General features: G+C 35.8%; 1 protein-coding gene across 1 annotated transcript in view; it reads right to left on the bottom strand.

Annotated features, from left to right (window-relative positions):
- The window catches only part of PLPPR5 (phospholipid phosphatase related 5), a 72,305-nt gene that overhangs the window by 45,525 nt on the left and 1,168 nt on the right, over window positions 1–25,612 (bottom strand). The gene's annotated exons all lie outside the window — the stretch shown is intronic.

Below are 25,612 nucleotides of genomic sequence, written 5' to 3'. Positions count from 1 at the left end.
AAAGCATACAATTATTTCAGTAGACCTCATACATATGCATTAATGTGTAATGGATTAGTCAGCAACTCAAATACGGTTTTGTTCGCTTAGATTTTTATTTTACTATATATGCAAGAGAGTAGCGGCTAAGTGGAACTTCCACCTTGCAGAAATGGTAGAAGTAATTTAAAAATGCATGATCTAAGACGAGGCCAAGGACTGATTAAGGTTTGAGGTTTTTTTTAGGTTGTGGTTCTTATCTGCTGTCAAGTTCTATTTCGCTAATACGTTTTAAATAGCTTAAATAAAATGTACATATTCATTTCAGATTTCATAATAGGGTGTATTTTTTGAAACGTTATAATAAATCAGGGATTTCAGTTCTGGGGCTATTTAGAGTTTTCATGACTTATTCTTGGGGACTGATTATTGAGCAACCATGTTTAGGTTTATTAGTTATTACTAATTAAAAAAACCATCTCTAAATAGTTGTACTACAGGACCCGCTGCAGACTTTTCATATATTTTTGACTTTGCTAACAATTTACCACAAAAACAAAAGTAGGCCAGACAAGGAACTGGACAAATACCATGGCAACAAACCCATGCCTATTTAATAAGGATTCCACGTGCATTGCTTCATTAAATTATAGTTAAATTCATATTATGCGGATCTGTGTTAATCCAGTATTTATTTATTGGAATACACAGCTGTTAATACTGGGTCACAGCTGGTAAACAAAAACTGTTCCTTCTCCAAAACACTCAAAGCCAACCTAACTAACCTAAGCGCTTATTATCAAACTGAAATAAACTAAACAATTCAGGTGGGAAAAATGCTTAGCTCATTTCATAATGTTTTATTTAAACCCATTCTAAATCATTATAAAACAATAAGACATTTTGGCTACTTTTGTAACAAGCCTAACATTTGTATTGTTTTATTCTTCAATGATTCTGAAATAAATGCATTCATATAGTCCAATTAGTATAACTTTCATTTTAAAACATATTAGACATTCTTTTTTTAAAAAAAAGGATAATACTAAAGTTTTTTTTTAGTGTACTGTGCATAATGTGCATTTTTAAGGAGGAACTTAATGGTGGCCCTTTAGTTTTGCCATCTTAAATATAAAGGGCAAACTGTATGTGTTTTCCTCTTGTAAGGATCAAATTAAGTCTATATATCGTTTATGGAGCATGCATCCCAAATACAGATTCATAAAAAGTCCAATATGAAACAGCTATGTCGGAACCTCAGGTAAGCATTATCTTTGATTAAAATAGGTTGATGGGACTTTAAGACTCTTGCATTCTGCTATTTATCATAACAAAGTGTAATAATGACCTGTTGGTTTCAGTGCTGTGCTGTACCCCTCTTTGGTGTTGCCCAAGGCTGAACCCAGGGCACCATCACCGGTTGCCCTCTCACGCCACTGTCCTGACTGCTGAGCACCAGCATATGATGTCATATCCCAGCACTCCAAAGAATCACTCCAGAGATGGGCCTGTTTTAACTGGCCCACCAAGCAGAGGCGTGTAGTTGGCCTAGGTCAAAATACCCAACTGGTTAGTTTTATAGGTTTCTTATGAAACTAGCTTAGTTTTATAAGACTAAGAGCTCGATACACACATTTATAAAGCAAATATATACCACACATAAAACATTATAATTTGTTAAAATGATTGCTTTCTCTATATTGTTGGGGCAGTTTAGATATAAGCATTAATGCAATAAAAGTATTATTTTACACTTATAATTTAGTTTTGTATTTATTTTTGCTGATATATTTAATGTTTCTATGTGAAAGTGTATAAACCATTTTTTTTTACATTAGGCCAAGTAATTAGAATTGAAATCTTAATAGCATTGTTAAGAAATGACTTCCTTTATAATAGGAAAACTCTGCAACTACTTCAAAAGCCAAAAGCCTATTAGTTCAGAAGCTGAATTCTCAACTAATTTTCATTCTTTGCATAAATGGGTATTATTTCTTCACACTAAGACCAAGGTGAAATCTTCTTGAAAAGAAATTCTGTGGGGACAAAGCACTGCTAGCTAAATATAATTATTATGGTGTGAATTAAAGTTCATATGTAAATGTGTTCCGTGTTCCCATTCGCTGCTTACTAGAGAAAAAGAACTTCTTGTAACCACAACACATTGCTTGTGTATGATAATTATCTTAAAAAGCACCAAGGACAACGAAGGAGATTTACAGATCTGAAAAACACATACTCATTATTGTAACAGTCGGAAAAGTCACCAGGGTTTTTATTTGCATTTTTGGACCGAGACAAAAATACACTAAAATATTTGCCAACGTTCTGCCCTATTCTGTTGGGAGAGATTGTGTTAATATCATGTATGGACAGGGTTGTGGTATCATATAAACATTTTACGCACCACGAATCACAGCGATCATCAGCATATCGGGTGAGGCTGGACGTACAAACTGGTACATGAACGTAAAGACCTTTATTGGCTAACTGATGCGTTTTAGAGGTCAAGCTGAGGTTGCACAAGCATCTGCAGTATATAGTGCAGCTAGGTACAGTGTGGATTTGATATGGCATTAGCACAGTGTTGTCAGGGGGATGCAAATTCATGATTAAAAGTGTCTATGTGAGTTGTAACATCTAACACAAACAGTCGCTTTTGGTATTATAAACTGTCCTGCACTATAATCCTGTATACAATTTTGTGAATAGTGTGACATAAAATCTTTCTCATGGTTTAAACCTGAATAAAGACTATTTTATCTATAAACATATTCCAACATGTTCCTTTCTATAGCCCTAAATTCCTAATCAATATGGCAACTCTCAGATAATTCATAATGTGTCCATTTTGGCAGAAGTTGTCTCCCATGTGTATATTTGTCTTTTTCAATTCACATTATATCTATGTGAATTTATTTGCTCTTTTAGGGACTGTCCAACTTTGACTACATATAGTACTGTATTGGGAAAGCGTACACACATCATGAGTTACACTCACGTAGAGTTTGTGCTCTTTTTACTCGACCATCCGCTAACTTTGCATCTTATCCTTGGTCAGCAAAATATTGGGCAAATGTGATTATATGTTAAGGTTGGCTATAGATGATGAATATTCTTGTGTGTTCTGGGTGTAAGTTATTGCTCTCGTAACTGGGCCTGTCTGTTGGTTTGCGGTTTAAGGAGGTTTGAATTGTGTTGTTTTTGATGTGTTGAATGGAATGTGTGGAATAGTTGTGCCCATACTCTGTAAGTAAACGTCCTGGCCAAAGTATACATTTCAGCCAGCGATGTGTTCTGCGAGTGTGCTTTTCTGGGTTACTCTTTTTGTTAATTTTGTGGGACATACAGGATGCTACTGGGATTATTGTTTTAGAGTGCTTTCTTTTGTAGGATTGTTTTGCATCTCCCTTCAGTGTGCTGTTGTGTCTGTTGTGAGTGCCAACTCTGTCAGACTCTTTTTAGTCTTGTCATTTAAATTAGATGTTTCGTAGAATTTAATATGAATTTAGTTGGTGTCTCTGTTTTACGTCTACTTTTTCCCCCCTCAACAGTTGTAATTATATACATTTTTGGGGTTTTTTTTAGAAGAGCTTGTAGCTTTCTTTGGTACTGCTGTAACTTCTGTTTCAATTACAGATTTCTGCTTGCATCACCATAATCACTTTGTGGCCACAGTTTACCTGCGGGTCACAGTGCTAATTGAGTCATCAACAGTATTTACAAATGAATTTACTCACCTAATTTAACTAATTTGTAGGCCTGCTAAGGAACAGATTATTGTTATTCTGTCCTGATATGTAAACCCATAGAATTCAAAGAGGATGTACTTCCTTTTTCACACAACTGTATTTTTCTAAATATTACGAGGTCTGATAGAAATGTAACTAATGACATATATGCTTATACATTTATGTATGATGGCTTACTGTGCTCCCAGGGAAATAGTTAGGAAGCACTCAATGGCAATTACATGCCAAAAAGGGGACATTTGAGGGCAAGTGCTACAAGTCAGCTTAGTATGTTATGTGCTGTAGATGTATCAGTGCAATTTTGTGTGACGAGTTAGACGTGAACTAGAATGTGACATGCAATAAAGTGTTGTAATTAATAAAGTGCCTTCTGGAGTTCTTCTCACCAGGAAGATTGTACTATGTTATAAACACAATGGATGTATCATCGTCATAGATAGTTATGAGGATTTTATGGGAAAAGACATTCTCATTTGCACATCAGAAAAAGTAAATGGTTTTTGATACAGGAGGATAAATCAGTTTTTAGTGAAACATACCTAAAATATATTAAATATATATATACTTTGGCTTCCAGCAACCTAAACAATTAGACCATTTCATGTATCTGACCAAAAGATCAAGTAGCAACACATCCCCCCCCCATGACTAAGACCGAAAATATAAATTGATTATCTAAATGGTTCTCTAAAAAATGTTACTCATAAACTACAATTGGTTGGATGGAAAATGAAGCGGGAAAGGCATAGAAGTTTCCATAATAATAATAGTATTCTGCAGTTATTATAAGAAGTAGACATCGTAGCACAAAAATGTTTTTCCATACGGTTTGGGGGATTGTTTTCTTCAGGACCCTTAAACTAGAAAAGTATGCACTCTAGCTATACTATACTAAAGCTGGAACTGTAGTAACTAATACATACATATTCAATATACTAATATATACTAATAATACAAATTCAATTTACTAAACAAATAGGAATATAATGTATTTGAAATACAAAGTATTTAGTAAAAAAAATGAAACTGTAAATAAACATAAAATTATGTGAATATAATAAATCCAGTAAAGGGTTTTTTAGTGGCAGGGAGCCCAGTCATTAATAGCAGTATATAAATGAACAATGTTAAAAGGAAAATTATGTTTTGAAAGAAAAATCAATGGCATTTTATAATAACTAACCAACCCATCAATCCAAATCTTGATTAAGGTTTTATAGAAAATGATAAAAATTGTTAACTTCAGTAATCACCGTCGCAGCTCAACATGCCCTGATTGTTTTATTATGATAACAATAATTAAAAGGATTTGATTGCTTTATTAAACAGATAATTTAAAGGGACACTGCAGCCACTATATGAGCTTTAATGCCTATTATAGCTGAGAGATCCCTTAAAATTTCCATGTGATCCCCTTACCTTAGATGGAGCACAAGTACAGATAGCCCATTAAATAAAGTCCCTCAGCTGTCAATTGAGCAGTTTTTATATTTACAAATGCCTATGGGTTCTGGGTCCAGTTTGGAGAATGTGTCCTCATTCAACAGTTGTCCATTCAGTTCTTTCCCAAAAGTATTTATTTTATTATTTAATAATACATTATTATTACAACATCAGCATATGTTTTTGACCAACTGAATACTTGCATTGTAAATAATGAATCACAGCAGTCATAAAGTTTAGGAGAGTTCTATTGAAATATTTTTTTTCATCTTGACAATCAAACTCATTTATCACAGTATACTGCAGATAAGAACTCCACAATACATGTGAGTGCAATATTTTGATGAAGATAAATATTTAATTAATGTAAATTGACATTTTTAATAAACATTTTATTGGGTGTTCTAAATGCAGTTGTTAAAAATGATGAACTTGTGAAGTTTATAAATTATGCTGACATTTGAATATTTGAGGAACAGTTTTTTTCATCTTATTCCTCCTTAGAAGCATAAGTGGATAGAAACGGCTTTACTTATTACTTAGTGTAACTTGATAATGAGTTCATAGGACACCCTGAGACAGATCTTTTACCAATATTTGTGTAAGCTGTCAATCACCATATGAATCAATATCAAGCAGGGGCTGGCCCAAGAGACCCCCCCAGGCTGATCTTAATTCTACAAACAAGGATGGCCTAAAGGTGGGGCTCAGTGAATGTAATATGACCCTGCTGTAGTAGCTTGGCAGCTCTAAAGCCAAGCTCAGACTCTGCACAAGGTAGTGTGTTAGAGTAGGTTTGTGGATATTAGAAAATCGTAAACTAAGCAAACAGAGTTGATTCAGGTTTATATTGATAATTTGCTAGGATCTTAAATAGTAGTATACACATTTGTTTGAGCTATTGAGTTGGGTTATTATTTACTTACGCAATTCTTCATGGATATCATCGCCTGAAAGCACTGTGACGTGAACTTGTTTATTTTGAATGTTAAATGAATGTTAAAGATTCTTCATCATAGGCCTCTCTTTCTTCCATGAGTCACATTAGTCACTGAACTCACGTGGACTTTACAAATCAGTAAACGTGTTGGGGTTAAAGCTTTAACCCCTTTAGTCCCAGGGGTTTTTGGTACCTCAAGTCCCGAAGCAATTTTGACATTTTTATGTCGGTCCAGCGATTATTCCCCTTTCCTGCGAATAAACTATAGATTGTTTTTTAGATAATTAGCTGAAAATTTAGGATGAGAAATTTAGTAAAAACTAGCAAAAATTAGAAAAAAAAAACTATTTTTTATATGTTTTCCCCTCTGAATCCTCACAAAATTAGGTAAAGTGAAGTAAAATCCCCTCCAAGTTTATCAATTCAAGTGTCCTGATTTCAGAAATACTTACTTGATATAGAATTTCCATACTGTCCCAGCACTTATAGGGAACATACTATAAGGTGTACATTATTCATTACAAAGCCGTAGAATTTTTACATTAGGTATGCTGGGATTACAATTCTAATTTTAAACAAATAAACCAAAAATACCCACAAAAGTATATATTTCTATAAAGCAGACAACCCAGACTATGGTATCAGGGGTATTTGGGCTTTCTTCATGCAGCTATTTGGCCACCAATCACTGTCAAAGGTGGCCGCAGAAATTATTTCCTGCGCTCTTTTTCACCAACACTTCTGTGTTGCTTAGATTTTTTTTTGCACAGGGTATGTGTGGGCAGAGAAACCTGGCCAACATTGTTTAGCTGCATCTCCTTAGTGTTTTTTCTTTCTAGAGTGCCATATCCATCCCTTACATATAGTAGTAGTAGTAGTATTTTTTATACTTAAGGCTTAACGGGTTTGGGGGTGGGGGTTATACCTTTTAGATGTTGTGTTAGGGCAATGGGATGTAAGGATGTTTTCTTTTTTGTTATTATCTTTTTTATAATTTTTTTTATTTTATTTTCTTATTTTTTGTATTTTTTTGTAATCAGTGCAATATGGTAAGAGGTCCTCTTAGGGACCTCTTGAACATGTTATTAATGCGAGTGATGTCACAATGACATCACTTAGCTCATTTTATTTATTATAATTTTAGTGATTTTTTTAATGGATTCCTGTTGCAGAATGTGAGAATGTGAGAAGAGTCACTCATCCCTGCTATACCCCTGCACTGATCACACTGTTTATTTAATAAACCATTTTTTTCTGTCACCAAAAACAATCCATTTTCTGTAAAAAAAAATATGGTGACTCACAGATTAAGAGCTTTCCCTCTTTGGTTTAAAAACCTGTAAAAACTGATCAGTATCTTTGTTCATAAATTATTTTTGGTCATGTAGTTTTGAATGCAAATAAATTAGTAGAATCTATGCAAATATATAAAGTGTATGAAACAGCAGGTATATTGGAAAGGTTTGTGCTAATCACTCTGTGAGGGAATTTTGTGATCTCGGTATTTTGAGATTACATACTCAATGTGGGCTATAATCAGAGAAAACACTTTGTACTTGTTGCTATACCAACATATCCATCTAAAATCAGCACAGCTGAACAACTTGCCATGTCCCTTCAAGAGAGAGCAACAGAGAGAGAACAAAAATGAAAACAAGGGCATTTTATGTGAATTTTCCCAGTAGAACAGCCTAACCTTGATCAGATGCTTGAGGTTACAAGATAACTTGTGGGGACCGCCTTATAATTTGACTTTATCCTCATATGTAAGTCAGTTTTATTTTTATGTATTCCCATTACAGTTTTGTATAAGAGTCTGTGACAAAAAAATATACAATTTTACAAAGGAGGAAAAAAAGTATTTCAGTAAATATTTGATTTTTGCATTACCTATGAAGTTGAACATTAGTAAATTGGGGGTTGCTCACTTGAGTCACCTCATGCAGTACTGGCTTTTTTTGTCCCTGCTGTGTAGAGACACCCCAGGTTGTAGGAGTCCACTATGGCTTCTTAGTGCAACTTGACCATTTAAAGTTGAGTTATATAATGTGTATATTTTTTTTAAGATTGCATATAATATAAGGGTTTATTTAGTTAGTTGTAAGCCACTTCAAGTGAAATATGACAGAGCACTGAGCTGACCATAGGGCTTCCAGTCTCCCTGGGCAAACAGTATTTCTGGTGACCCTTTGTGCATTAACTTGCTTACTAACATAGAAGAAAATCTGGTGGTGGCGCTTACATCATGTCAGTCCCTACGGCAGCCGTCTAGGTTTACTATAAAGTAGGGCTGGTCATGATAATGCATTATGATGTCAAACGCCTTCTTATAGTCAACAAAGTTGATGTACAATGAGGAGTTCCATTCCAAGGGCTTGACTATGACTATGCTTGACCATGATTCAAAACATTGCTATCAGGTTTGTGCATGATTTGTCCTGCCAGAAGTCTGCCTGCTTATTTTGTAGCTGTGGATCAACGGTATCCTTCATTCTGTCGAGGAAGACGCGGTTGATGACCTTCTCTGTCAAGAACAGGAGTTTGATTCTTCTGTAGTTGAAAAAGTTGCTGATGTTCCCTTTCTTGAGGATCTTGAAGAGATATTCCTCCTTTCAGTCTGCAGACATCTTATCTTCTTCCCATATCTTCTTAAAGAGGGGGTACAACATCTCCACTGAAGCATCTAGGTCTGTTTTCAGGGCCTCTGCTTGGATGTCGTCAGGTCCAACCGCTTTCCCGTTCTTCATCAGGGTGATGACTTGATCTCATCTCTGGGTGACTTGTCACAGGTAAACTTGATGTCGTCGCTGGCTGGGATGATGTCTGGTTAATTTGGTGGTAGTGGCCTCTTCAAAGTGCTCTGCCCATATGTTCATCTGTTATATTACTGTGATGGTCTTTCCCTGCTTGTCTTTGATGTGACATTCTGGTTTGCTGAGCTTCCCAGACAATCGCTTCTGTTGCCAGCTAGTCCACATAGTGCTGCTCTTGTCCTGTTGTTTTTGACTGCTACCTTCTTCTTTCTGTCTTCTATCTTGGTCAAGGTCTCTGCTGGGATCCTCTTTCTGTTTCTTTCAAGTTTTCTTGACTCCAACACTTCCTGGCATGATGATCTAAGTGTCTCTTTCAGTTTCTGCCAGATGTCAAAAGCAACTCCTGTAGTACTGTCAACCTGCCCCAGTCCTCTTCTGTGGTCTTGGAGTCCTTCAGAAAGCTGACATTGTACTTCACTATTCTGTCTGACGTGTCTATCCAGTTGTTCTTCAAGCTCAGTCTGGCCACCACCAGGCAATTGTCGAACGCCACGTCTGCTTCTCTGCTAACTCTATCTTCCCGCAGGGATCCCCTGAACCTCTTGCTAATGTAGACATGGTCTATCTAGTTCTCTGTCATGCTGTCTAGCAATATCCACGTACTCTTATGGATCTGCTTGTGAGGAAAGATGCTGCCTCTGATGACCAGGTTGCTGAGTGCACACGTCTGTAAATTTCTCCCAATTCTCTCTCGCCTCTACCAGCGCATTGGTCTCCATAACTTGTTTGTATCCTGTGTTGTCATGTCCAATCTTGGCGTTAGGTTAGACAAGAAGAATGGTGATATCTCTGTCTAGAAAGTCTAGTATTTTCTGAAGTCTGTTGTAAAAGTATTCTTTATAGCCTAGTAGGGTGAGGTTGTTCACCCTCATCTTTGCTGCAACCTGCTGTTTTTTTATGACTCTTATACAGTCATGTTCCACGTGCCAATGTCAATTCTCCTAGTCAAAACAAGGGTCGTCAGCTTAGTGGCTTCCACTCGGCTATTACCACCCAGCATCATGTGTTTTTTTTAGTTGAAAAGTATTATTTTTCGAGTCTTAAAGTCTCTGTTATTCCTGTTTTGAGCTTTTCTTTAGCAAGATGTGTTTTTACAGGGTGGAGTTGCTAGCCCCACACTCAATCCTCCTCCTCCTCCTGACTTGGGACAGGCAGTTTGCCACGAAAGACGTCACTGGTGAATATTCTGCTTTTTTACTTCATTAAATAATTTAGTTTCTGCTTTCATTTTCATGAAAATAAACATCATTACATGGTACATTTTGGTATTGTCTCTGCAGCCTTTTAAAGAGGGCAACAAAGAGGTATTTTGATGAGATATTGAGTGCACACTATATAGTCTATCCTGCATATCTATTTGCTTAATAGGCACCCTGGGGGCCCAGTTTCTTTATTTACTAATTAACTATATTGAGACGGTGTTCAGTTCAAACGTTTGGGAGTTCTCAGTTAATTGAAATCTTATGCCTTTACCTGAACCTGGAAACATTAAAGTCAGAAGCACATGCATTTCCTCGTAAACAACCTGCATTTTAAGAAATATTGCAAGTTGTTTTGTGAGTGCAACCTCGGTCGAGTCTGGTCATTTGAGTTAACACTTTACTTGCCTGACCACTCAACTTCTTAGTGAAAAACCTAAATCTTTCATTAACATATCAATTGAAATCACAGAATAAATGCAATAATCTTAGAATTAAATGCAAGTGAGAATGTAGATGATTAACATCCAGTTCAGGTTGGTGAATATAAACTACCAACATATCATTTTTTCTGTTAAAGTAGTGATTAAATTTAAAAGGCTAGGTTTCCACTTGGGTTTTTGTCCTGTGTTACTTTCTTGATGAAAAACGCCAAGAAAAACACCAAGAAAACTGCCACTGCATTTACCTGCGTTTTGGCATTTTTTTCTGGAGTTTTTTCTGGCGTTTTATCCTTTCTGTGGAAATTGCTTTTTTGACCTTAGGCAGTCTTTCCAGCCTTTACACGTTAGAATTGTCACCCAGCTAAAAGGGATTAGGATAGATGGCAAGTATCTGCCCCCTCCTGATGTCATTTCCTTGGTAGAGTTCTACTTAAACACGCCCCGGCGGACCCTTTTGTCTCTTTTCTGTGGATTGTAAGGCATGCTTTATTCCGAATGTCTGCTCCTCTAGGAAGATTGGCCCCAAATGATGGTGCAAATTGTTTGCTGTTGCTTTTGGCACGCAGGATCCAGTTGATGCGTCGGGTATGTTTGTTTGTAATGGCATGTTTGTTCCAAATGGTGTAAAATTCAATATGAACTTTGTTTTGTATGAAACTGTTTGTTTCCAGCCTATTTCTCGTAGGACACACAGATACTGGGTCCATCCTCTGCATTGTAACTGTGGAAAAAAACGCCATAAAAAACGCCAAGGCAAAACCCACATGGCTTTTTCATGGCGCTTTTTCTCTCCCATAGACTTCTATTGGAGAAAATGCCAAGATTTCATAGTTACAGAAAAACGCCAAGTGGATATGGCATTGTGCGATTTCCTATTGAAGAACAGCTAACATTTGGCCGCAGCGTTTTTTCACTAAAAAACGCTGTGTGGCTGAATTGGCGTTATTATGGGCGTTTTTAGCAAAAAAAAACCCAAGTGGAAACCTAGCCTTAGAGCACCAGGAAGCAGGTTAAAAATCCACCAAACAATGTGTAATAAAATATTAATTGCCAGAAAATATAGTGAACAGAGTGACAGCACATATTGGATTAGGAATCTGTTAATTATTTTATTATATTTACTTCTTGACAATGAGCTCACAATGTTCCATAAATTACAATGTGCCTCATTCTCAATAAAAATCCATGTTCCACTGTGTTCAATGCATCATAATTTAGCATTGTATGCATGTATTAACTGATCATGATTCCCTCTTAATGTGTACTGTTTACTATACATAAAACAAGACTATACATAAGGTGGTTAAGTGAAATGTTTTAGAGTACCATATCTCACACACAAATCACTGTGGGTAAAACCTCTCCGGAGAATGGGTAAAAGTTTGGACTAAAAATTGAATAACATTTTTAATCCTTATCCCATCCTTAATTGTAAACTTTACTATTCTGGAACTACCATGAACATCTAAAGGCAAAAAAATGAAAAAATAAAGAAAAGTTTATTTTGTTGAGATGGTTATATAAATACAATGACTTTCCAGCAGAAGCGGTAAAGTTTATTAGAGTGACATAATTTAAACATGCATGGGATAGACTTAAGGCTGATTAGGAGACAAGATCAAGGACAAAATTCTATTTATTCTATATTCTATTTCTTTGGACAATTTATCTTTTATCCAATTTACATATTTGTATTGAAATAAGACAATTATAGCTCATTCTTTCCAAAATACCTTCTACATTTTTATGTTGTTTTTTTGCTTGCTCCTGTAGTCTTTTGGTAAACAAAAAATAAATACCTGGAAATACACTTTGTATATTGAATGACAATATTTTCTTGATGCCTGTATATAGCACTTTGGAGGCATTTTACAATAAAACAGCTTTTCCTTATGTTGTATTTATAGAGCATTAACTAATATACAAAATATGTTATTATAAAGAACTAGAACAGTAAGTAGTGTTGTAAAGAGTAAAGGTGGTCAAAGCAACAGTAATGGTGTAGTATTATAAATGAGAAAAAAGTCAAGTTCTTACTCCCAAAACCCCAAAATCACATTTTATTTATGTCCATTAGCGATATGTAATATTAATGAATTTGCACCATCAAACTTTCATGTTTACTCCATCACCTGTATCTTAAATCCTCTTGTGAGGAAGTAACTTAAGTATATATTTGGGGTGATATTAAAGGGGAAACACCACACATCATGTGCACTTTAATGCATATGATAACTAAAAGGTCCCTTTAAATTTCCGTTGTGTCCACAATGTGGCCAAACGCTTCTCCTTGCACGTGATATACTTACCATCAGTCTGCTCCAACACTGGCTCGGCAAACCCTGTTGATGGGTCTATTTAGATCCACGTGCACGTGTGGAAAGCACTCCCATCGATTTCAATAGAAGCACTTACCTCTCTTTGATTTGCTTATTTAAGCAGCTAATCAGTGGCAAGAATAGTCAGACCATTAAGGAGGAGGGTGGCTGCAGGGCTATAGTTTCTTTCTCAGCTAAGTCATTTTTTGTGTTTTGAAAAAATGTTAGTGAAATCACAATTTGAACATTTTTTATTAATTCCATAATGTGAACAAATCAAATTAATGTATCTCACTGCAGCTGAAACATGCTATTAAGCAGTTTCCAGCCTGCAGTGATGGGGTGAGCCAAATCCTTTCTGAGTTGGCAGGCACTTTGAGTTTTCTATTTTGGTTTCCTACAGCAAGATTTTTGCAGCTTCTTTACAAGATCTATAAAATCATGTCCCACTCTCAATAAAATAAATATACATACACTCTCCATTTGATCCACGGTAGAATAGCCAGATTTGGATAATTAATATTGCTTTTGAGCCATTCCAATAATCTAAAATAATAACATTTTCCATTAACTAGTAAAAACCATAAATACCAAGGTTCTTATTATTAGTATCATTGATTTAAAGCAACCCATTATATCCTAGAACGCAGTATGCAGGAGAAGCCATGCACAGACAACAGGTGACAATCTAATATGGTATAAAGCAAATATATGAGGCTATTGTTTGCCTTATCACATAATGTAAATTATTACTGTATGTATACAGAATAAAATGTTTAAGAATATAAAAATAGTCAGACCTGCTTATTGATTTATTTTTTACCTGTGTTCATATGAGAAGAGTAAACCAAATCTAATGACAGTAATAATGAATGTCCTCAAAACCATGTACACATGTTTGCAGTCTTCTATTGATCCTATTTGTTCCCTTATAAGCGTTTGATTCCTTTTGGGAGACAGGGGGTTTAGCCCTAAGTTACAGATGTTTTTTTGCCATTTTTAGCATAAGTATCATTTTCCATGTTTAGTATACGCACACAAATTATATACTGTTTGTTTTTCAAGGATAGATGGGAATCTCTCTTGATACTGCTGGTTTGCATAGTCTGTCATTTAGTATGACCTAAATATAAAAAAAAAAATTGCAATTTTACTTATGATTTCATCCACAAGTTATGTCCCACTGATAAAAAGACCTCTGATTGATGTTCAACAACATCCCCTGAGTAGAATAATACCCTACATGGAGGTTTTTTTTATTTATAAGGGAGAAAAATGCTACACTATTTTTTCTTTTGAACTGGCTTGGGGGTAAAAAAAGGGTTATTTCCATTTAGACATTTTTCGTTATTCTGGTGTAACCGGCAATCGCAGTTACACCATGAGTGTCATTACACCGGATCTGTCAGCAGGAAGCTACCAATTCTTGGATCTTGCCCACTGTGACCAATATCTCCCACGACCATAGAGAGAGTTAATGTTGTATTACTTTTTCTATGTGTCTTCCTACAATACATCAGGTAATAGCATAAAATATTGTGAAATACATATTATGTTTTTACATCATAACATCATGATACACATTTTCAACCAAAGATTATTAAAAAATAAGGGGTCTACAAATTGTAAGGCTTGTTAGGTAGGCTAAGGCTACTCACTAGAAACATAACCTTCTCACAGACTATAAAGAAAAATAGAAATATGTTCTTCACAGGAAAGAAAATATAGTGACTGGTGTTTCTTTCTGCAGCTTATGTAACAATTGGCCAAGCAATAAATCTGAACTGCTGCAATACATACATTTGCAACAATCTAATTGATTACATGTAGACTCTATTAGAAGGAATAGAACTCCCAATCAATTAATGCCTATTACTAAACCTAATTAGAGATTAACCAACAGTTACGTATCCATCAGCCTTGATAGCTCACGGAAGTTATTTTTAGAGCTAGTGGTAAGACACTTAATTCTCTCATGACAAGAATAGAGACGTCAAAGGTGTTCTTTATTTTCTCTGGTATAGACCTCTGGCTCCTAAAGATTTAAAGAGCAAGACATAATGACTTCTTGAGATATGTTAAATCACAAGCTCCTAAATAGATACCACCACTACTTAAATGAGGAGGCCTGGGACAGGCTAAAAAGTATACAACTGATATTGGTCATTTCATTTTTAAAGAAATTTAAGCATGGAGCAGCAATGTCATTGTCCATATCTGCAGTGGGAGTCTCATGTATACTGTTAAACATTCAAAACGTATGTTAAATATTTGTATTTAAACATGGAATATTCTTTGGAGAAAAGCCAATAATGTCGGTAGGTCATAGTTTGGTAAGATCTAATCGTGCCAGAGAAGGGCACTGCGAGCTGCTCTAGACATAGGCTCATGCAAGATGAGACTGCGTGTATGTGTAAGAGTGTTTGTGTGTATGTTGGGGAGCACTTGACTGCTTTTACCATGGTAACACATTTTGGGGAGGTAAAAGAGCATGCTGGCTACTGATTTACTGTGAGACCAACGTTTTAGCATGCTAGATAAAGATGCCTGATCCTTGATAACATGAAGTGACCAGTGGCTGTGAGATATAATGTATGTGTGGATGTATTTAACCACATTTAATTACATTTACATTTATGAAAGAATACTTTTTCTTTCAGGCATCCGGAAATTACCCCAGTCATAGAAGTATATACAACTGAATCAAGAAGAAAGGTGGGGAAGCCATCTCAAAGAGTAGAATAAACCCTGCACTTCTGCTCATCGATGATGTCCAGGAGGTCCATTGCACGCTGTTGATTAGGTCTCAGTGGCATCTGCTTAAGATGACCTTCAATGACCGAGTTAACACCAATCACCTGGACATTATTTTAGGAACATACAACAGTCAATGTTCAATCCAGCTGGAAAGCACAGATTAGTTATTAGGGGAGAAACTCTCTTTTTTTGTTTGAGAAGCATAATGTCCCTCAAACAGTCCGGCTAGTTAATACAAATCAGTTGTCTGACTTTTGTTTAATGTCTGGTATTGTAATTAATAATGTTTTCTAATCGTTAAATGTATTACGTCTAGACTTCAAACTATGAACAATTGCCCTGTATTTGCTGCACAAAACTATTATGCACTCCAAATAAAGCATGAACTTCATTATAAAACATTTATCGATTTGCGTCTCTTTCAGAGGGATTAAATCATTCTTATGATGCTCTATTTTGATTAGCAGCTCAATAAAAGCACCATGTGAATTTGGAAAAGTTCCAACAGTATGCGACTTCCATTAATCAAATTCTTTATCTTTTAAATGCAAAATGCTCTCATTGTAGAACACCATAGTGCAGTAGAGTAAATAAAAAGGCATGCATTTTTTTCCAAGCTAATCCAAAAAACCCATCAATTATGGTTCTTTAATTTGTTGAAATATCCATATATATTTTTTGTGGAGTGGGTACAAATTATCCATGTCTTATTTTAGTAATTCTTCCCTCCCTCTGGCAAATAGAATGGTATTAGATAAAATTAGTGCCATTTTAATGCCAGCAGCCAATAAATCATGTATACAGTCACAGTATTCACACTATAGGTGGGTGGGATGAGCCATTGGGAACCAGCACACCTGACATTTGCCCAGTTTGCCTGATTTGCCCGTTCAGAGCCTGGTTGCAATTTAAGAATCAAAGTTACGTTTCTTGCTACTGTTCTTTAGTACTTTAAACTAATCATATTAATCTAATGTTACTTGTTTATTATGAAACAAGCTTCCCATGAAAGTATGTTTTATACTGTCTAAACTGACCTCAGCGCTATTTACCACGTATAAACACCTGAATGACCATTTTTTAGACCACAATATATACCATTATTATCATCATCATCATCATATCTATATCAATTTCTGCACCAAAACTGCATCATTTATAATGATACTTGAGTTTGAGCAAACTGTATTTGTATTTCTGTAAAATGTATTTCCTTGCGTATACTACTCAAAACATTTGCTATTCATTTGTATTTTTACTGATGTCACAGCAAAGGGTAATGAGCAAACACATAAACATTCAGGAAAACTGTAATACTACACTAACGATTTAAACTATTGGAAATGTCTTGTCACATACACTTCCTAAGCTTTAAACGTGAAAAATACAGTATGCTTTGGCGTCTGACTGACTTACAGATGGACCATCTGTTATTCAAATCAAACATTGCTAAATTAATAACAAATCATTTAGGACTGGGAGATCTAGGCGGAGCGCGGCCCATATTCTGCCCCTAATTAAAAACATGACATTTTGGAACAACATCTACAAGTTAGTAGATGATATCACGTGCTACATTACTACAATGCCATCCAATAAAAAATGCTAAAATCCCCTCTACTAAAAACAGCGCCTAATGAAATTAAAGCGGCCGGCGTGCATGTACCGCGCCGCCCAATGGCCATGCCTCAGCACCTCTTAAAAGGGATTTCTGAGGGAAAATTGTGCATCCTACCCTCCCTCCAAACAATATAGCTTTAACCCATTATTTCCCCTTAATGCAAAATGAAATAGTAAAAGTAACAGAAAAGCAAATAATTTTCCTAAAACCTTTTTGCTTAACAAAATATAGGTAGAAAATACACAAGGTAGCTAATCTCCACAAGTATGCCAAACGTTTTGCACCTTTGGTGCACCTTTTGAGTCTGGCTGCGGATGGTTGGAAGTCTGCTAACTATTTATCACTCCATTTTTTAATTCAAATATATTTTAAAAAAAACAACAAAAAAACAAATTTCCATAAATGAATGTATTTCGGGGGAGGGGCATTTCGTGTTAGAGCATTCTGGTACTTTTTAAAGTAATTGTTACCATGGTATCAAGCAGTCATACTTTTATTCTTTTTATAGACAGTTTTTTTCTGTCTGTCAGATAAGCAGCATTCGTTCTGGAGAAAGCTTCCACATTTAGCTGTAAACACAGGGCGTTTCATTAATTGAGGTCTAATGTGTACATTTAAACATGGGCTACGATGTCAGCCAGCTCAAAAGTCGATTGGTAGCCTCCATTGTACAACAAGTGATCACGGACAGGACACCCCAAAGTGCTACCATGTATATAGCAGTGGTTTTTATCTTTTTTTCAAGCCTTTCAGTGTCTATTACATATGTAGATGCATGTAAAAAATTGCAGATGGAAGTGTTTCTGAATCATTTATTAGGATACTCGCAGACAAGGTCATAGTTAAAAAAAAAAAAAAAAGTGTAAAGTGTCACTCGCTATCAATTCAGTCATATTGTGTCCTGAATCCTAATCATGTTGGTGCTGCGGATATAATGCCCTTCAACAATAAAATGTCAGGATTGACTCATATGTGAGCTTCAATAATTGTAATTTTGGTTTTGTTTATATTGTATTTCACCTTTTTGTTGTAATCCTTTTTTTTAATCAGTTTTACTTTTTAAATACACTATTTTCACCCATACACTAATATGTGTTTCATACCATAGGACTTCACCTTACTATCTTACTTGAATGCATATGGTAGCTGAGTGGTCCCTTTAAATGTTCGTTTGTCCAATTTTGCAAATGCATCAGGGGATTCTGTAGAATCCTTTCTATAGTATTTGCCCCTTTTCATGCCTTGCAGGAGATGTTTGGCCAAACATATATCCTTACATGTGATATGTCCACCTCCAGTCAGCTCCAGCACTGGTTCAGTGAGTACAAATCCTGCCATTGATTTGTTGGGGGCACTTTCTTGCCACTGACTGGCTCCTTCCAGAAGCCAATCAGTGGCAAGTACAGTAAGACCAAGGAGGGCAGATGCTTTTAGAGCTTACATTTTTTTGGGGGGAGGCACCTTTTGGAATAATTTATACTAAAGTGCTCACAGTGAACTTTTAATATACATTTCTTTAGATGGGTTGTCAGGGATATTAGACTATCCCTTAAGTAAATTTAAGAAACTGCAGAAAACCATCCCCAGTAACTCAAAATATAAGAATGTATATACGACAACAGCTGAATTGCTTCTTTTCTCCACTGTGCAGTTTTCTAGTGAGGGTTTCCATTTTTTTCTACCCCCCACATGCTACTTATTTTGTTTCTCTTCGTAAGGACTCATTCCAGCTTCACATTGATAAGTTCACATTGGATTAGGCAGCTGTTCGTGGGTAGGCTTTCTGGCTTCACTAATTCACACAGGCTGCTTTTTACAAGTGGGACTAAAACAGTTTGCATACACTTAATGGATCTGTTTTAAAGGGTAAACACTATCACCTTTAGTGAAAACTAGTATATGGAATGCTCATTTCCCTATAGGTTGCAGAATACATGGCAGGAATTAATGTATGGTGTGTCAATAGCATTTCTGTTTGACTGTTGGAAAAGTCAAAGCTGAGTTTTTGTTTTTTTTTTGTTTCATTTTTAACATGCAATTCAAAATTCAGATTTTAATAGTAAAAAAAGTATCCTGCTTCAGGTAGGTGAGTCATCTGATGCGTTCATCATGGTTTACTAAGCAATATGTTTCTAAGACATGATGACCAATTTAAACTTATGTTGTACCTGATTTAATTATTTTTCACTGTTTTTATGTAGTTAAAATATTTTTGAATGGGTGTATTCACGTCTTTAAATCCTATTAAAGTCACTTTACCTGACGTTCTTGCTTTATACATGTAACACAATCACAAAAAATGTACATTGTTATTTATGATATGTAATTATGTAACCAATGCAAAAGACAAGCAATAGCAACAGGAAATATGCAGATGCTGTAAGAAGTATACCAACAATTCTAGGGCGGCAGACCCTTCGCCTTATAAAAGAAAGCCTGAACACCCTCTTTGGCAATCAGTCTCCCTATAGAGCTTCTGCTTTAGACGAGAAAGAGATCAGTGATTGCTCCCAACTGTCCTGCTAATACTATGAAGGATTGTGCCGAATCAGCACACCCACTATAGGTCAGTAACTCCCTTAAAAGAGATCCCAGACCTTAGAAGTAAGGACAGTGGTTTGGAAAGGGAGGCTGGTGCATATATATGTCACTGAATCCTATACAGTAAATATTTTTTGCAAAAGAAGAGTACTCCCTGTACCTAGCATTGATTTTATAAACACAAAATAAATGTGATGGTTGGCTTGATAACAAGGTCCTGGGCAACATTCTGCAAGTGTTCCCCAAGCACTCTCCACCAGTCCATGATAATAACCAACTGTATATGATATTCTCCTGAGAGGATTTTATCAAAATGTCCTTTAATATCTAAAATCCTGGTGCCAAAGCCAGCTTTCCCACTTAGCGATTCTCTGCCCTGATGAAGCCGAGGTGCAGCTCGGCGAAACGAGCGTCAGATTAGAGTATATGGGATCTAGTTTTCTCACACGATTAGCTTTTTCTCCCTTGTGGATTCCCATATTAACCCCTGCTATACTATGGAAGACTTAAGATACTCTAGAGGCAGTGACTTGTATGGGGGAAGAGACCAGGGATATTAGCTAGGAGATTTCCACAAGGCCTGTTTTAACACAGCTAGGTCTCATTCCTTGTTGAGGAGATACATATACCTTCTGGATACACAACAATGTAAAGTGAAGTTTGACATCTACACTAAGAGTTCTCATATGGTGACAAATGTCATAGTTATGTTGTGCTGCATTTACGAATACATATGGGTTTGTTTGTGAATAGCATGCTATTGAAACCTGATGTATCATCATACAGAAGCGGTGTCAAAATCTGGTTTCTGTTGTTCCCTGGCATGCAATAAACACATGCGTCACACATGCTTAAAATGAGGAACATAAGACTTGACCCAGGGCAGCTGCCCTTGTTGTCCTATGTTAAATATTGTCCGAGAAGAAGTCATTAATTGTGATCTCTGATTATCTTGGGATGTTTACGAAACACATAGTTTAATTAATGCTACCAATCCCAAGGATCATTATGTTTTTATGATGGCTGCACTAATTAGACTAAATGCTAACGTAATTTATATCTACTTCATTGCCTCGTTCTTCTATTAAGAGCATATTCATAAATCAGAATAGGAATACAAATTACTCAAATATTACATATTACGTTTACCAAAAACATTCCAAATTTATATTTGTATTTCTGCTGCTCTAAATTAGTTCGTATTGGTTGTATATGAGTCATCAAACTATAGCAAACGACAGAAAAAAAACATGATTTATCCCTTAATTAATAGGGATATTAATACTCAATGTATTAGAGCACTAACAAATGTTTAATTATTCACAAGATGTGATTAATTATCTCCACTGTTCTTAAACCATCCACAAGAGTTGTCATTAATTGGTTTTAACCAATTTTTAGTCTTGACTGTCACTTTACTAGGGGCACAACAGGAGGAAAAGGAAAAGTCCTGCCTTTTTCTCCAATGTCATGCCCACTTTTAAATCCTCCAACCTGCCGTGTTTTGCCCCACTTAATTTACCCCAAGCTGAGCTGCTCCTGGGATAAATGTTGTTCCAAATAGGATTAAAACTAGTATATGGCATTTGTGTCAGTAAATCCATTTTCTTATAAACCATTGATGAAATTTAGGTGATCTAAAACAGAGAATACCATATCATTGTGCTACCATTAAGTTGTCCCTCTCTTATAATTATCCATTATTTTAACTTTATAACAAAGCTCTTATACACAATGTTTTTGCTTTTGTTCTTTCTAGAACATTTTGCTGTGTTTTGAAGATAAAGAGGATTGCTAGAACAATCGGACATGATCTGAAGTTTTATGTTGGAAGCATGAAAGCTGAATGTCGGGAATCTTAAACCTCCTTGAAGCATTTCTATTTCTATACTAATCATTAAATGCTTGTTATGGAAATATCTACAGTTGTTCCCTCTATAAATATTGCTTATGCATACCCTGTGATTCACAGAATATTACTGGCATCATCTTGTAATGTCACAGAAACCCTGTATGGTCACATTTCAGAAAACACTGCTTTACGTCAAGATATGACAAGAAAAACATGCTAAAAAATATGAAATACATGATGTAAAGCAGGTAGTTGTATCATCACATTGTTACTAATAGAGCAATACAATATTTTCTATCTATAGCCCAGTGGTTTTAAGTTTAAGTGGGCTTAAGCAAAATATCTAGGGTTTATTCACTGAAGGGACTGTAGTCAGGAGAGTTTGCTGGAGAGCTGTGATTTGAACTCTCCTGCTTTTCTATTTATTGTGAACAGTACAGTTTCTGGCCCTGGCTCTGTATATTGCATAATTCAACATGTAATAAGAATAAATGTCATTTATTTAATCATACAGAGCTAGCCAAGCTGGGAGAACCTCATAGGGTTTGGACATTCATAATGGATACCAAAAGTAAAGGAGTTGAAACCACAACTCTGCTGCAAAGTCTCCTGACAAAGCTCATTTTAGTTAACAAACCCTATGAAGACCCTTCTACAAGCTCAATTAAGGGTCTTGGTTTAAAGGTACAAATGTTGGTGTTTTCATGTGTTAAAATACTGTAGCTCCATTGATTTATCATGCAGCAAAAACAACAAAGCAATTAATCAGTGCACACCCATCTCACTAATGCTCTACATACTGTATAAAGTGGCAAGCTAAGCAATAAATAGCCATATAATGGTATATAATGGTTACATAGTACAAACATACTGTAGAATGCCAGTAAAGTAATTGCATTCCTTTTCTGAATGTCTGTTTAAGGTGCTTAAAGCCAAGATCATATTGGATATCTTTCTGTTTTGATACTTTATTATCCAACTACTTTTTCATATGTGAGTACTTGATTTCTTAAACTTCACTTACAATTATTTTAAAGAAATGTAATGTACCCTCACTAGTGCACCAAATCATGCTGTGCCTTTAGTTGGCACAATTATAACAAATTTGGACATCATGTCCTGAGCTTATCTTCCATTCATTAACACAGCTAGATTTGCTGGGTTCAGCACAGAGACATATTCTATGACTGGTGCATGTGAGTCTGCCTTTGTGCTCATGTCTGGTACACAAAACAACCACCAGGAAGAAATGCCAAATGGGTGCTAAAGGTATAAACCAACTCATAGCTCATGTGAATGGAAATAAAATAGGAAAGTAGACTGACAGATGGAATATTTGTCTCCTAATGCACAGTACTTTTCATTTCAAATAAAATCAGAATCATTTAGGGTACATAGAAATAAAGCATTTGAGGTCAATAAAAGAGCATGTGCATCATGTAAAGCCATTCAGACATGCCAGATCTATTGGTGTTCATAATCTACACTTGCTTAGATCAGCTTTTTCACAATGAATATCTAGGCTGAAGAAACTTTTAAGCAGGAACAGACATAAAGGGTCATGTCATTCTTGTAGTATGACTTATTTTGTTTACTGTTTGGCCGAAACGTTGCTTTTGTTTGCTCTCGCTTAATAAAGTATCCTAAAGATTGGAAGCAGTTTGGAGTGCTGGGATTCCTTTTTTTGTTTATTTTGTTTACTCATCATTGGACAAAACATACCAGACTGCAATTATGTAACTTACATGAAAATGGTTGAAGAACCTAAACTAACTCCAATTTTAGTATCAATACACAGACTATGCGGCCAAGTCTCCAATATTTCAATCAAAAGGCCTTTAGAAAGCTCCATCAGGGTGAGGACACCATGCCCTTGTATTTTGGCTTTTGCAAAGGTTTAACGTCTTTGTAATTGTTTTTTATCCATTCACTGTATATCTAAGTGAGCTTGGGGAACATCTGCTTTCTTCTGGATATGTTACAATACAATGACCGCGCATAGCGACCGCACCACGGGAAGTCTAAGTTCAAACAACACCATGTAGCTAATTATAGAATCTATTGTTCAATGATCCATGAATGGTCTAAGTTGGAGGGCAACATCTCCAACATATGTTTAGTGTTACAAGACTCATCTACTTTGTGTGATTATCAAAACCTCTCTGCTGATAGATCTAGAAACCATTATGTGTTGAAGCAAAGGCCCAAACTCAAGGCTAATCCCATACTGGGATACACACTGCCCCACACTATCCTCTTAATACTCTCACAGTGTACACCCTCACACAAAGGGTCCAGATCTCCCAATGCGAGTGGCAGTAAAGGTAAATGACCCATGCCACCTGGCACAGGCCCACCAGGCATTTGGGCAGTTTGGCAAATGGCTAATCCAGGCCTACTCAAGGCTGAACTTTTACATAAACCACTTCTATCTTCCAAATCAAATGCTGTCCACCTTTCATATATTTGTTGTACCAAAAATAGACCAATTTTCTATGTTTTCTCCTATAGTTGCTTTCTATAAACCGCAACACTATTACTTCCTCTAAAACATCATATTTCTATTTTAAGTAATTGCTATCCAGCCTTGCCAAAAAATGAGTCCAGCTCTTTCTTCTAGAATTGATAGAACTGTTTTTATGCAAATTGTAGTTTCTGTAGAGAATTTCTATCACATTTTTACGTCTCCAGGAACATTCTTGACACCCCTGGGAGTCCTTTGCATGGCTTTGAATTTATTTTTATGAAGTTGTCAGAAGCCTTTTGTATGTCTACTGTGCTGTACAATGAAGATATTTAGTTTTCCTACAATGTACCTGTAGAAAAGTGAAGATGTGTGCTAAAAATACACATGGGCACGGTGTGTACACCTTTGTTTCACTAAAATGTACCTGCGTTTTATTTTCTAACTGGGATTTTGTAAGCTCCACACACATATTATTTTATTCTATTGAGAAAGCACCTCTTTCTTTACCTGATATTTTTTTTGTGGTGAGTGAGTGACATCCTCCACTATTGCATATTCTTATTTTATCTAAATGCATGCAGGTATACGTAAATTATATATTTAAAATGATCAACCAACCCTTTTTTGTTTTCTGAATTGATTGGATCTTACAGTTTATACAGTGTATATATATAGTGTAGCATTAATGGTGTACCTGCCTCATCATACTTATGCTGAGGAAGAGTTAATTAACCTCCTCCCCTCTAGAGTACACCAGCATGGTCCAAAGCTGTATAGATCATCTAATGTCTCTTATACTAGATGACATAGTAGATGCCTCCAATCCCAGATTCTGCAATATATGTAATACTGTAATAATTTGTTTTTTTGTTTTGGTTTTTGTTTTAACAATATTAATGAAAACTAAGCTTTTCACATTTATCACATTACAACATAGCACTTTATACAAATTACCTTTATCCTTACCAGCTCTGTTCAATTCTGCACATTGTGGTCAAGTGAAAAACCATGCTAGCTGTTCACATGAAAGACCAATTCATTCACAAATAAAGGAAGTGCATAGTCCTAGTGGCAGGATGATTGCAGAGGTTCTTGGAAACATTAACCTCTTTAGTAGCTAGAGCCATTTGAAATGCATTTGGTTTTGCTGGCAGCAGAGGGGGTTAAACATGAATGATGATTAACCCGAATCAGTACAGATCATTCAATGCGTTAATTAACAAGGTTTCCCATAAGAATATACAATCTGGATTGAAAATACCCATTTATTTTACACGATTGAAATAAATCATTAATATTTTTAGACAGGTTCTTTCTTGGGAAGGGCAAGGTTAACTGTGTCTGCAGCAATACTGTGTTATTCACAGGGCATAAAGGAGTTAATGTGCAGTTTCACTGTGGAAAGGCTAGAAATCAACAGCTGAGATGATTTGTTCATTTAAGTATGAAGCGTGCAGTATTACTTTCCTTTACCCTAAAGACAATGA

Source organism: Spea bombifrons, chromosome 6 (genome assembly GCF_027358695.1).
Source record: "Spea bombifrons isolate aSpeBom1 chromosome 6, aSpeBom1.2.pri, whole genome shotgun sequence".
NCBI classification, from domain to species: domain Eukaryota; kingdom Metazoa; phylum Chordata; class Amphibia; order Anura; family Pelobatidae; genus Spea; species Spea bombifrons.
The sequence above is the reverse complement of the archived record's forward strand: the minus strand, read 5'-3'. Positions and strand labels throughout refer to the sequence as shown.